Here is a 14732-nt window from a genome sequence, read left to right as displayed (position 1 = left end):
ATGCACCAAGGTTAGTATATTGGATTAGAATGGTTCAGAGTTGGATAATTTGGTCATACAGAGTTTTTTTTTTTTTTTTTTTCAAATGAGTCTAAATTTCACCTATTGGCCCTAGCAAAAATTGTCCATAGGACTTTAGATAGCTATTTCTTTAATCGGAAAACATCGATTTTAGAAGTTGGGTCACTTGACACGAAATTGTCCATACATTTAAGTACAAATTTATACTTACGAAAGCCTTAATTGATAAATTCGTGCAAATTATTCCTTATTTGTTGTTGGACAATAGCATCTTGATTTAAAAAGGAACGTAATATGTATTTTTATTGACCACCTATTATTTCAATGACAACCCCGATATATATATATATATATATATAGTCTAGTCTATAGTCTAGTCTATAGTCTAGTCTATAGTCTAGTCTATAGTCTAGTCTATAGTCTAGTCTATAGTCTAGTCTATAGTCTAGTCTATAGTCTAGTCTATAGTCTAGTCTATAGTCTAGTCTATAGTCTAGTCTATAGTCTAGTCTATAGTCTAGTCTATAGTCTAATCTATAGTCTAGTCTATAGTCTAGTCTATAGTCTAGTCTATAGTCTAGTCTATAGTCTAGTCTATAGTCTAGTCTATAGTCTAGTCTATAGTCTAGTCTATAGTCTAGTCTATAGTCTAGTCTATAGTCTAGTCTATAGTCTAGTCTATAGTCTAGTCTATAGTCTAGTCTATAGTTTAGTCTATAATCTAGTCTATGGTCTATAGTTTGGTCAATAGTGTAGTCTGGACTATAGTATAGTCTATAATCTGAACTATTGTGTAGTCTTATAATCTGAACTATAGTATAGTCTATAGTCTGGACTATAATCTAGACTATAGTCTGAACTATAGTCTAGACTATAATCTGGACTACAGTCTAGACTATAATCTGGACTACAGTCTAGTCTATAGTCTGGACTATAGTCTAGACTATAGTCTGAACTATGGTATGGTCAATAGTCTGGACTATAATCTAGACTATAGTCTGAACTATAGTCTAAAGTCTAGTCTATAGAGTGGACTATAGTCTAGTCTATAGTCTGGACAATAGTCTAGTCTATAGTCCGGACTATAGTCTAGTCTATAGTTTGGACTATAGTCTAGTCTATAGTTTGGACTATAGTTTAGTCTATAGTCTGGACTATAGTCTAGTCTATAGTCTGGACTATAGTGCAGTCTATAGTCTGTGCTGTAGTCTAGTCTACAGTCTGGATTAAATTCTAATCTATAGTTTGGACTTTAGTCTAGTCTGTAGTCTGGACTATAGTCTAGTCTATAGTCTGGACTATAGACTTGTATATAGTGTGGTTTACAGTCTAGTCTATAGTCTGGACAATAGTCTAGTCTATAAACTGGACTATAGTCCAGTCTATAAACTGGACTATAATCTAGTCTATAGACTAATCTATAGTCTAGTCCATAGTCTGGAGTATAGTCTAATCTATAGTATGGACTGTAGTCTAGTCTATAGTCAGGACTACAGTGTGGACTAAAGTCTAATATATAGTCTGGTCTATAGTCTACTCTATAGTCTGGACTATAGTTTAGTCTATAGTTTGGACTATAGTCTAGTCTATAGTCTGGACTATAGTCTAGTCTATAGTCTGGACTATAGTCTAGTCTATAGTCTGGACTATAGTCTAGTTTATAGTCTAGACTATAGTCTAGTCTATAGTCTAGTCATAGTCTGGACTATAGTCTACTCTATAGTCTGGACTATAGTCTACTCTATAGTCTGGACTATAGTGTAGTCTATAGTCTGGACTATAGTGTAGTTTATAGTCTGTACTATAGTTCAGGTCTATAGTCTAGACTATAGTCTAGTCTATAGTCTGGACTATAGTCTATAGTCTGGACTATAGTATAGTCTAGACTAGTCTATAATCTGGACTAGTCTATAATCTAGTCTAGTCTATAATCTAGACTATAGTCTAGTCTATAGTCTAGACTATAGTCTAGTTTATAGTCTGGACTATAGTCTAGTCTAGTCTATAGAGTAGTCTATAGCCTAGTCTATAGAGTAGTCTATAGCCTAGTCTATAGTGTAGACTATATAGTAGAGTAGTCTATAGTATGGACTATAGTATTGTCTATAGTCTAGTCTGTACTCGAGTCACAGAGTCTAGGCTATTGTGCCATCACCTTCGCATGAATGCGTTCTTATGTTTATCGAAATTGAAGGAATTTTGTACTTGTATTTAGACCTGCAATTGCTTAAGGTCCAACTTATCTCTTTTGTTAAAAATATTAATATTAAGTGTATAAATCTTGACCTTTGTATTTGACTCAAAATTAATTGCTTCCCTTTTCTTCTTGTCTTTTCAGAATTTCAAGAAATTTGAAGAATTGATCACCTGACAAACTTTTGAATGGTTCTACTAACGAATTCCAAGAACAAGGTAAGTGTAACTAATATCCTTTAATATGTCACCATTCTATTTAAATTCTTTGAAAACTTAAATCGAATCATCTATTGTTTTAATTGATAAATCCTAAGCAAATTTATCTCCTTCCACTCTTCAAAAAACACAATTGAAACTAAGCCAAACTATTTTCTCGATCACCTGTGCCAGAACAAAATGTTCGTGATTTAAAATTTGCAAAATCAACCGAAACAAGTTTTATTTCTTAACTCTTGATTAATGGGGCTAATTTGTTATTCCAACACGGTCATTGTACTCTAAATTTAAACATTATTTGTTTTAAGTTTTCTTTCTTCTCTTTACACACACAATAAACATCCTTGACTTTAATTTTAAATGTTTTATACTGCCAGTGAAAAATTGTCCTTCATCAATATCCTGGTGCATTGTTTATGTGTTGAAAATGTAGGATCAACAAATAAATTCTAATACAATTGTCTTTGATAACTATTGTTTGACACTTTGAAGCATAAAACTACTGATTACACACACACACACACACACATTTTGTAACTGACACACATTCAGACCAGCCCAACAGTTGAAGAAAACAATTGAAGTATTAGTGTAGAAATATCAATACCAGTAGATATTAGAAAACATTTGTAATGGGCTGCCCTTTAGGCTTATGAGTGTAACTCTCCTTTTTTCCATTGAAATCTTAGGAAATACCCGGTAGTCTAAAGGTAACCTATGTTAAATACTTAAACTTCATAATAAATCTACTAACTAATAATTCTATCACATTTCATTTTATGGGATACAACCTTAGTTCGCTAGTCATGGCCTTGTAAGTGGGTTGCTAGGTAACTAGTAGTAAATTTTTTTAGCTTATTCACTAATTTATCTGCATAGTGCTAGTACCAAGACCTGCAGGGAAATAACAAAAAAAGAGTAATAACAAGAACTTAGCAACTACTATCTCGGAATTCACTAAAAATTAAAACTAAAGATGTTGTTCAAACTTAAATTATTAATAGAAAATTTGTTAACTTTTTTTTTAAATTCTCTTTGAACTGAAAGAATTCTTTAGTCTTCAATAAATAGAAATTTATTAGAAATGTTCATGCTTTGTTAGAACTTTTATTTGGCAACAAATATTTTTAGAAAGCATATAGAAAAAATGCAATTCAATATTTTGACAAGTGTTAAATTTTTACCTAAATAAAACAAAATATATTTGTCCTAAATAAAAATTTTTGAGTATTTGTTTGACCTACAAATATTTATATTGTCTTAGAAAATTAAAAAAAAATTCTTAAAAAACGGGGAAAATACGAAAAAATAAAATAACTCTCTATAGTCTAGACTATGGTGAAGATATTCTATAGTCTACAATTTCTATAGTCTGGACTATAGTATGGTCTATAGTCTGGACTATAGTCTAGTCTATAGTCTGGACTATAGTCTAGTCTATAGTCTGGACTATAGTCTAGTCTATAGTCTGGACTATAGTCTAGTCTATAGTCTGGACTATAGTCTAGTCTATAGTCCGGACTATAGTCTAGTCTATAGTCTGGACTATAGTCTAGTCTATAGTCTGGACTATAGTCTAGTCTATAGTCTGGACTATAGTCTAGTCTATAGTCTGGACTATAGTCTAGTCTATAGTCTGGACTATAGTCTAGTCTATAGTCTGGACTATAGTCTAGTTTATAGTCTGGACTATAGTCTAGTTTATAGTCTGGACTATAGTCTAGTTTATAGTATGAACTATAGTCTGGACTGTAGTCTTGTCTATATTCTGGAATATAGTCTAGTCTATAGTCTAAAGAATTCTAGTCTGGACTAACGTCTGGACTATTGTCTAGTCTATAGTCTGGACTATATGTAGTCTAGTCTATAGTCTGGACTATAGTCTAGATTATAGTCTGGACTATAGTCTAGTCTATAGTCTGCACTACGGTCTAGTCTATAGTCTGGACTATGGTCTAGTCTATAGTCTGGAGTATAGTCTAGTCTATAGTCTGTCTAGTCTAGCCTATAGTCTGGACTATAGTCTAGTCTATAGTATGACCTGGATTATAGTGCGGTCTATAGTATATAGTCTTGATTATAGTTTAGTTTAGTCTATAGTCTAGTCTAGTCTATAGTCTAATCTATAGTCTAGTCTAATCTGGACTATAATCTAGTCTATAGTATGAATTATGTCTAGTCTATAGTCTGGTCTATAGTTTAGTTTAGTCAATAGTATATTCTATAGTCTATTTATAGTCTAGTCTATAGTCTATGCTATAGTCTATGCTATAGTCTAGTCTATAGTCTAGGCTATACTTTAGACTATAATCTAGTCAATAGTCTAATCCACATAGTCAAATCTATATTTTGGTGTAATGTCAAGTTTATAGCTTAGTCTATAGTCTGGACTTTACTTTAGACTAGATTAGCCTGTAGTCTGGAATTTAACCTTTATTATATTAATCATTCAAAAACCAAGATTTCTATATTAAATTTTTCTTGATTCACTATATATTGCATTCAATTAGTGTATGACGCACAAATTTGGTTAATTTGGTCTTAATGTTTCTGTTTTTTTTCATTTTGAACAAAAATAAATAAACAACTTTCTTTTATATAATAGTTATTTTTGATATTTAAAAAAAAAACTGATATTTTGAATTATAAATAGAAAAACGAAAAAAGTGGAAAAAGTATGTAGTAGAGACAAAAACGATCAATTTCGTTTGTCTAATGAGCAACAGGTTTGTTTTTTTTTTTTCACTCTCATGGTTTAAAAATATGTATTTCTTCAATACAATTCGAAACAATTAAGTTTAAACAGTTTTTGGGAACCAATTTATACCACATATTTATTAACTTATTTGCTTTTACTTGTTAACGTGCTTTTTTGGTAACATTGTTTAAATAAAAAGTAAATTTATACAAATGTTAATAATTTTGAAAGAAGAAAATAATAATAATTAATGAGTGTAAATGCAATTAATCAGTTAGATTTTATTCGTATTATTATCCCGGGATAAGTTTTTGATGTTAAATTACAATTTATTTGACATCATTTATTTGACAGTTTTTTTCTTGGTATTTTACTTTTAATATCAATACTTTAACTTATTTAATTTTTATCTTTTTATTAAACAAATAAATATGTTTTTTTATAGACTTTTATTTTCTGGCTGAAAATAAAAAAACTGATGTCATCTCAAGTGTTTTTTTTGTTTTGTGTTTAAAAAAACACAAAAAAACTGAAAAGAAATTGTTTTTCAATAAAGAGAAAAAAATTTGTTCGTTGTTCCCAAATAAATATACCAACATTGTCAATAAAACTCTCACGTGTTAAATTGGTATCGAAATTAATGATTAACAAAAAGAAAGGTTTTTAATTTAACAAAAAACAAACGACTGCAATTGTTAATACAATTGCCTGCCTGTTTGTCTGTCCATATTTTTGAACTGTTTAATAGTCTGACTGCTGTATATTTTATTATTGTTTAATACAAAAGTTATCATACATCTCTGCCACCCTTTTATTAAAATAAAAAACAATTAAATAAAAAAGTAATTTCAAAAAAAAAAATATTTTTTATGAACAAAAACAAAGATCGGCTGTAGATCATATAAGTCTAATATATAGCCTGAACTAAACTCTACTCTATAGCCTGGACTATATTCTAGGCTTTAGTCTCGACTATCGTCTACTTCATGTTCTGGACTATAATATAGTCTTTAGACTTTACTATGGTATAGTTTATAGTCTGGACTATAGTATAGTTTATAGTCTGGACTATAGTCTAGTCTATAGTCTAATCTATAGTCTAGACTATAGTCTAGTCTATAGTCTAGTCTATAGTCTAGTCTATAGTCTAGTCTATAGTCTAGTCTATAGTCTAGTCTATAGTCTAGTCTATAGTCTAGTCTATAGTCTAGTCTATAGTCTAGTCTATAGTCTAGTCTATAGTCTAGTCTATAGTCTAGTCTATAGTCTAGTCTATAGTCTAGTCTATAGTCTAGTCTATAGTCTAGTCTATAGTCTAGTCTATAGTCTAGTCTATAGTCTAGTCTATAGTCTAGTCTATAGTCTAGTCTATAGTCTAGTCTATAGTCTAGTCTATAGTCTAGTCTATAGTCTAGTCTATAGTCTAGTCTATAGTCTAGTCTATAGTCTAGTCTATAGTCTAGTCTATAGTCTAGTCTATAGTCTAGTCTATAGTCTAGTCTATAGTCTAGTCTATAGTCTAGTCTATAGTCTAGTCTATAGTCTAGTCTATAGTCTAGTCTATAGTAGTCTAGTCTAGTCTAGTCTATAGTCTAGTCTATAGTCTAGTCTATAGTCTAGTCTATAGTCTAGTCTATAGTCTAGTCTATAGTCTAGTCTATAGTCTAGTCTATAGTCTAGTCTATAGTCTAGTCTATAGTCTAGTCTATAGTCTAGTCTATAGTCTAGTCTATAGTCTAGTCTATAGTCTAGTCTATAGTCTAGTCTATAGTCTAGTCTATAGTCTAGTCTATAGTCTAGTCTATAGTCTAGTCTATAGTCTAGTCTATAGTCTAGTCTATAGTCTAGTCTATAGTCTAGTCTATAGTCTAGTCTATATTCTAGTCTATAGTCTAGTCTATAGTCTAGTCTATAGTCTAGTCTATAGTCTAGTCTATAGTCTAGTCTATGGTCTGGTTTATAGACTAACCTATAGTCTGGTCTATATTCAAGTCTATAGTCTAATATATAGTTTAGTATGTAGTTTAGTCTATAGTTTAGTCCATAGTCTAGTCTATAGTCTAGTCTATAGTTTAGTCTATAGTCTAGTCTATAGTCTAGTCTATATTCTAGTCTATGGTCTAGTCTATAGACTAATCTATAGTCTAGTCTATAGTCTAGTCTATAGTCTAGTCTATAGTGTAGTCTATAGTGTAGTCTATAGTGTAGTCTATAGTCTAGTCTATAGTCTAGTCTATATTCTAGTCTATAGTCTAGTCTATAGTCTAGTCTATAGTCTAGTCTACAGTCTAGTCTATGGCCTATAAAGATGTTTTGTTTCCGAGTATTTTTTACGCAATCTTAAGAAATAATTCATACCCCTACCTAATAAATTATTCAGACTTGTTGTCTTGTTAGTCCTCTCTATGTAGAAAATATCAGTTACAACTGATGCCTAAACCTCCCCACATACACGTGTATCTATGTAGGGTAATGGTTTTTTTGTAACTTTTCTACTGATTCGTTGTTTATAGTTTAAGTAGTTTAATTTACAATTTTTATGAAAATTTAAATTAATACTTAAAAAACTATCACGACTTGGTAGTAATGTTGTTTTTTTTCATTTTATTTTAATTTTTGTTTTCAGCCCCAAAAAGTGTTTAAAGACAGTTATCGCCGTTTTTTTATTTATATATAGTTTTTGTTAGTATTTCTGTTTCGTTTTCATTTCTAAACGCTTTTTTTCTATAGTTTTATGTCTTTTTATCATAAAAAGCAACAAATTTGTTCAACAAAAAGTTCTTTAATTATTCCACGTCCTACATTTAATGAATCTACTGTTTTTTTTTCTCTATTTTATGGTTAAAAAAAGCGTAACACCTTTTGAAATGTTGTTGCTACTAAGGGCACAGTGTTACATGATTTGCTAAAAAGTTGCCTCTAGGACGAGCAATTTGAATTGACTTCAGACCCACTAACTTAATTGACTTAAAACAACTTTTCTCTAAATATTTTGTCTATAAACTAAGAAACTTTTCAAAAAAAAGTTGTCCTGAAACCAAGCAACTTTTATATAGAAAAGTTGTCTTGAAACCAAGCAACTTTTTTGAGACTATACTTTTCTATAGAAAAGTTGCTCGTTCTAGACTAGACTTTTCTATAGAAAAGTTGCTCGTTCTAGACTAGACTTTTCTATAGAATAGTTGCTCGTTCTAGACTAGACTTTTCTATAGAAAAATTGCTCGTTCTAGACTAAAATTTTCTATAGAATAGTTGCTCGTTCTAGACTAGACTTTTCTATAGAAAGGTTGCTCGTTCTAGACTAAATTTTTCTATAGATAAGCTGCTCGTTCTAGACTACACTTTTCTATAGAAAAGTTGCTCGTTCTAGACTAGAATTTTCTATAGAAAAGTTGCTCGTTCTAGACTAGAATTTTCTATAGAAAAGTTGCTCGTTCTAGACTAGACTTTTCCTAAAGAAAAGTTGCTCGTTCTAGACTAGACTTTTCTATAGAAAAGTTGCTCGTTCTAGACTAGACTTTTCTATAGAAAAGTTGCTCGTTCTAGACTAGACTTTTCCTAAAGAAAAGTTGCTCGTTCTAGACTAGACTTTTCTATAGAAAAGATGCTCTTTCTAGACTAGACTTTTCTATAGAAAAGTTGCTCTTTCTAGACTAGACTTTTCTAAAGAAAAGTTGCTCGTTCTAGACTAGACTTTTCTATAGAAAAGTTGCTCGTTCTAGACTAGACTTTTCTATAGAAAAGTTGCTCGTTCTAGACTAGACTTTTCTATAGAAAAGTTGCTCTTTCTAGACTAGACTTTTCTAAAGAAAAGTTGCTCGTTCTAGACTAGACTTTTCCTAAAGAAAAGTTGCTCGTTCTAGACTAGACTTTTCCTAAAGAAAAATTGTCTTGAAACCAAGCAACTCTTTTCCGAAAAGTTGCTTTGAAACCAAGCAACTCTTCTATATAAAATTTGTGTTGAAATCGTTACACTGTTCATTTTATTAAATAATGTTTGCAGTCATGTTTGAAGATAATTTTAAATTCAAAAGAAAGTCTTGAATAAGTACATAACTCTCAAATACTTCAATAGTTGGTTGGTATCTCCAAATAAATAACTACTATTTTACATATAAAAGCAATTGTAGGAAAAAAAATGTTCGACAAAAATGTAGAACATTTCAACTATTTTTATTGTAGTATCTTCTTCGAACCTATGTTGGCGTTGGTGGCGGTATATAATTTGTATGTATCTCAAGTACTCACTAGAAAAAAAAGGGTGACGATAAAATTGCTGATAGTTGTGAATATCGGTTAAATTCAAATTTATAATTACAACTTGTGTTCATTGTCTACAATTTAATTCTTTTAATTTCTTTTAACATAAAATTGAATTCACGTTTCTTGAGTTCAAGTAGTGAAATATCTTGTTATTCTTTATAATAAATATAAGAAAATAGTAATGACTAATCAAAGTTTTTATACCTTCTTTTTTGTTGTTGTTCTTTGACTGTATAAATAATTACCGCAGGCTCTATTCTTAGAGGGCGGAGAGAGTGAGCATGCGACCGATAGAGAGAGAACCCCCCTTGGGGCCGGTATTATTATAAATTTATGCAAATGAGTTGTCATTGTGTTAAGGTGTTTGTGTGTGTGTGTGAGTAGTATTTAGTTTGTTAAAACATCCGTCCCCTGGTCAAAAGAGTTCATTGTTTGATTAAGTTTTTGTCAAGTATCAATACTAAAGAATATAACGCTTTTTTTAATTTTTTGTGTGTTTTTCTGTTTTCATGATATAACCATAAATTTTGGTATTGAAACACTATGGGAAGTAAAAAAAATTAAGGCTGAAAAAAAAGTTATCTGAGTAAAACTAAATTTTTATATAAAAAACGAACTCGATCTAAAGTCTACTTATGTTTCTATATAAAAGTTGCTCGGTATAGACCAGAAAAGTTGCTCGGTCTAGTGGAGACTTTTCTATAGAAAAGTTGATTGGTTTAGTTAAGAATTTTCTATAGAAATGTAGCTCTGTCTAGTTAAGACTTATATCTAGAAAAGTTGCTTAGTATAGTTAGGACTTTTCTATAGAAAAGTTGCTTGGTTTAGTTAAGACTTTTCTATAGAAATGTTGTTCGGTTTAGTAAAGACTTTTCTATAGAAAAGTTGCTCGGTTTAGTAATGACTTTTCTATAGAAAAGTTGCTTGGTTTAGTAAAGACTTTTCTATAGAAAAGTTGCTCGGTTTAGTAAAGACTTTTCTATAGAAAAGTTGCTCGGTTTAGTAAAGACTTTTCTATAGAAAAGTTGCTCGGTTTAGTAAAGACTTTTCTATAGAAAAGTTGCTCGGTTTAGTAAAGACTTTTCTATAGAAAAGTTGCTCGGTTTAGTAAAGACTTTTCCATAGAAAAGTTGCTCGGTTTAGTTAAGACTTTTCTATAGACTTTTGTATAGAAAAGTTTGTCGGTCTAGTTAAGACTTTTGTATAGAAGACATGCTCGGTCTAAGCTAGACTTTTCTATAGAAAAGTTGCTCGGTCTAGTTAAGAATTTTCTATATAAAAGTTGCTAGGTCTAGTTAAGACTTTTCTATAGAAAAGTTGCTCGTTCTAGTTAAGAGTTTTCTATAGAAAAGTTGCTCGGTTTAGTAAAGATTTGTCTTTAGAAAAGTTGTCTTAGAAAAGTTGCTCGGTTTAGTAAAGACTATTCTGTAGAAAAGTTGCTCTGTCTAGTTAAGACTTTTCTATAGAAAAGTAGCTTGTTTTGAAAAGTTGCTCGTTCTAGACTAGACTTTTCTATAGAAAAGTTGGTCGGTCTAGACTAGACTTTTCTATAGAAAAGTTGGTCGGTCTAGACTAGACTTTTCTATAGAAAAGTTGGTCGGTCTAGACTAGACTTTTCTATAGAAAAGTTGGTCGGTCTAGACTAGACTTTTCTATAGAAAAGTTGGTCGGTCTAGACTAGACTTTTCTATAGAAAAGTTGCTTGGTCTAGACTAGACTTTTCTATAGAAAAGTTGCTTGGTCTAGACTAGACTTTTCTATAGAAAAGTTGCTTGGTCTAGACTAGACTTTTCTATAGAAAAGTTGCTTGGTCTAGACTAGACTTTTCTATAGAAAAGTTGCTTGGTCTAGACTAGACTTTTCTATAGAAAAGTTGCTTGGTCTAGACTAGACTTTTCTATAGAAAAGTTGCTTGGTCTAGACTAGACTTTTCTATAGAAAAGTTGCTTGGTCTAGACTAGACTTTTCTATAGAAAAGTTGCTTGGTCTAGACTAGACTTTTCTATAGAAAAGTTGCTTGGTCTAGACTAGACTTTTCTATAGAAAAGTTGCTTTGTCTAGTTAAGACTTTTCCATAGAAAAGTTGCTCGGTCTAGTTAAGACTTTTCTATAGAAAAGTTGCTTGGACTAGCTTAGACATTTCTATAGAAAAGTTGCTAAGTCTAGTTATAGAAAAATTGCTCGGTTTAGTTAAGACTTTTCTATAGAAAAGTTGCCCGGTCTAGTTAAGACTTTTTTTTATAGAAAAGTTGCTCGGTTTAGTAAAGTCTTTAGTAAAGACTTTTCTATAGAAAAGTTGCTCGGTGTAGTAAAGACTTTTCTATAGAAAAGTTGCTCGGTGTAGTGAAAACTTTTCTATAGAAATGTTGCTCGTTATAGTTAGAAAACATGCTCGATCTAGTTAAGACTTTTCTATGGAAAAGTTGCTAGCTTTAGTAGAGACTTTTCTATACAAAAGTTGCTCGGTTTAGTAGAGACTTTTCTATACAAAAGTTGAGGGGTTTAGTAGAGACTTTTCTATACAAAAGTTGCTCAGCTTAGTAGAGACTTTTCTATAGAAAAGTTGCTCGGTTTAGTAAAGACTTTTATATAGAAAAGTTGCTAGGTCTAGTTAAGAGTTTTCTTTTAGAAAAATTGTCTTGACAACAGCCATTTCTTCTATAGAAAAGTTGCTATAGTATTTAAACTTCGTTGCAATCATTAATAATATTCTAAATAATTGTTGTTTTTAACCATATTTTTTGTTGGTTATAGAACCAGCACGCACATGCATATTCTTACACAAGTTTTCACAAAAAAAAAAAAAAAATAAAAACAAAAAAACCAGTAACACTTAATTATTTAATTTCTTAAAAAAATAAATACTCAAAAAAATATACAACGAAATTCATATACACACAGTGCGAACGACAGACAGACACATTTGTGTACTAAAAATTATATACAAAAAATAAACTGAAAAGAAAAGAAAGAATTCATTGACCTTAAAGCATTCTAGCCAAGTCAGGAAAAAGAGGAGTATTTGTGAAGACATACTTACAAACAGAACAACGGACAGACAGACAATGCGAGGGACAGACATTAAACAAAAATATAAAAATCAAGCCGAATTTTGGAAAAAAAAAACAAATAAATTATAAAGACCAATCAGTTCCAATTGGTGGTAGTAGAGTGAGGCGGTGTTGGTGGTGGTTAACGCACCTTGCTTTATTTACTCTTACTATTTGGAATGTTTTTTTTTTTTTTTTGGTTTGTTAAAGCAACAAGTGGATTTTTTGGTTGAATTTATAGCAATATGGATATTTGATATCAAAACAGGGATTCCCAAATGTTATCCATTAAGTACGGCTTAATAAGATATCTAATCAGTCAAATATCCTTCAATTTTCAGTTTTTAATAGTGAAGCAGGTTCAGTTTTTAATAAGATTTGTATCCATTTTTTGGTGTCGACATTTGGGAACCTCTGCTTATGTTTTGGTAATATTGCCTAAAACTTTAACAAAACAAATTGAATTTAAAATGTGAACTTAGTGTTTCTTTAAACTTTTTGTTTATGATTTTTTTTTGAATATTTGTCTAGTTAGTTGTCGATTGACTAACATGCTCTTTGAATTTTATAACAATAAACTTTAGCAACAGCAACACAAACATGAGCAACAGTTAGCAACTTATCATAAACCATTTTCTGTATTACCAGGTTGTTCTCAAAGTGTCTCCTCTCAGCAGCGCAAAGTGTTCTTTAAGTAAAACTTGATCCTACTTAAGAAAAGGTTAAACCAGTAGTTACACTTTCTTCAGAAAACCTAGATTTAAACTCTGGCGGTTTAAGGAGTAAAACAGGGTTTCTGTTTACATCTAGAACTAACGGGTCAGCTTTTAATATTTGAGTCAATTTTGGCCTTTAGCTTCTCAATTTTTATTGTTTTTAACTTCAGTAGATTTATTTTAGGGGATTTTCATAGATGGCCTACACACGCACACACCAACACTTATACAGTATGGAGCAAAACAAAATGAACTTATGAAAATAATTTACTAAAAAGCAACCTTCAACAAAAGACAAAAATCTCTTCTCAAATTAAACCACAATTGTTTAAAATATTCAACCTAATAATGCTACTAAATCTGTCCTTAATAACTGCTAACACTAAGAGGTCAAAGGTCATCTAAACCAGTCTTTAATATCATTAATAACAATTAGCATTAAGTAACTAAAAATTTCTTTTCATTAACCAAATTTGTCTCCAAAAATGTTTAAACCTGTTACTACTTCCAAAATTATTCAATTATCGGATAATTTCCTCAGTTTTACACCACACTATTTACTCTATCTCAGCTCGCGCTTACGCACATCTCATACACATACATACATTGACCTTTTACGTTGAATGAAAACCAAAAAAAAAAAAAACAAACATTTAGAAAGAAATTGATGCCAAAAGGCATTTTTATTTTAATTTAAATTTTATTTTAAACAACTGAATAAAACCTGAAATCAAAGTTAATTTATTATTCATACTAAATAAAAATAAAAATTTTACAAAATTTTGTTTTTTAATATTTTTTTTGTAAAGTATTCCCAATGGAATATTTGGTAGTAAATGATGGTGAGAATGTGTGCGTTTTAGTAAATAATATTTATGAGCCGTTTTCAATAAATACATACATCTGTGTTTCTTTTTTTTGACAATTATTTTAACAACAATAAGATACAGGTTAATAACCAGGTCTTTTTTATATAAAACATTTATTATTTCATTTAAGTAGGATGTTTTAATAATAATAATTCGTGTCTCATTATGTTTCCATCAAAAGTAAAATTGTGTTTAAACACAAGTTAAATGTACATAAATGTGTTTAAACAAAAAGAAAAGATCACAGACCGAACAACTTCTCAGTTTAAGGAACTTTTCTATAAAAAGTAATCGCTATAGGCCGAGCAACTTTTCAATTCATTCACTACAATCGAACTAGAACTGAACTAGAACTGAACTAGAACTGAACTAGAACTGAACTAGAACTGAACTAGAACTGAACTAGAACTGAACTAGAACTGAACTAGAACTGAAACTAGAACTGAACTAGAACTGAACTAGACTGAACTAGAACTGAACTAGAACTGAACTAGAACTGAACTAGAACTGAACTAGAACTGAACTAGAACTGAACTAGAACTGAACTAGAACTGAACTAGAACTGAACTAGAACTGAACTAGAACTGAACTAGAACTGAACTAGAACTGAACTAGAACTGAACTAGAACTGAACTAGAACTGAACTAGAACTGAACTAGAACTGAACTAGAACTGAACTAGAACTGAACTAGAACTGAACTAG

At 30.6% G+C, this 14732-nt stretch overlaps 1 long non-coding RNA gene across 1 annotated transcript in view; it reads left to right on the top strand.

Moving 5' to 3' along the window:
- The first annotated feature begins 2344 nt into the window (after positions 1-2344).
- Positions 2345-14732, top strand: part of LOC119606676 — a 40921-nt gene continuing 28533 nt past the window's right edge. Inside the window, exon 1 of the long non-coding RNA XR_005231675.1 lies at positions 2345-2433. This is a non-coding gene — a long non-coding RNA (uncharacterized LOC119606676). The remainder of the gene's footprint in view (positions 2434-14732) is intronic.

This window comes from Lucilia sericata, unplaced genomic scaffold (genome assembly GCF_015586225.1).
Source record: "Lucilia sericata isolate MDLA Ls3-8-SP2 unplaced genomic scaffold, ASM1558622v1 Contig000017F_arrow, whole genome shotgun sequence".
Lineage (NCBI taxonomy): Eukaryota > Metazoa > Arthropoda > Insecta > Diptera > Calliphoridae > Lucilia > Lucilia sericata.
The sequence above is the reverse complement of the archived record's forward strand: the minus strand, read 5'-3'. Positions and strand labels throughout refer to the sequence as shown.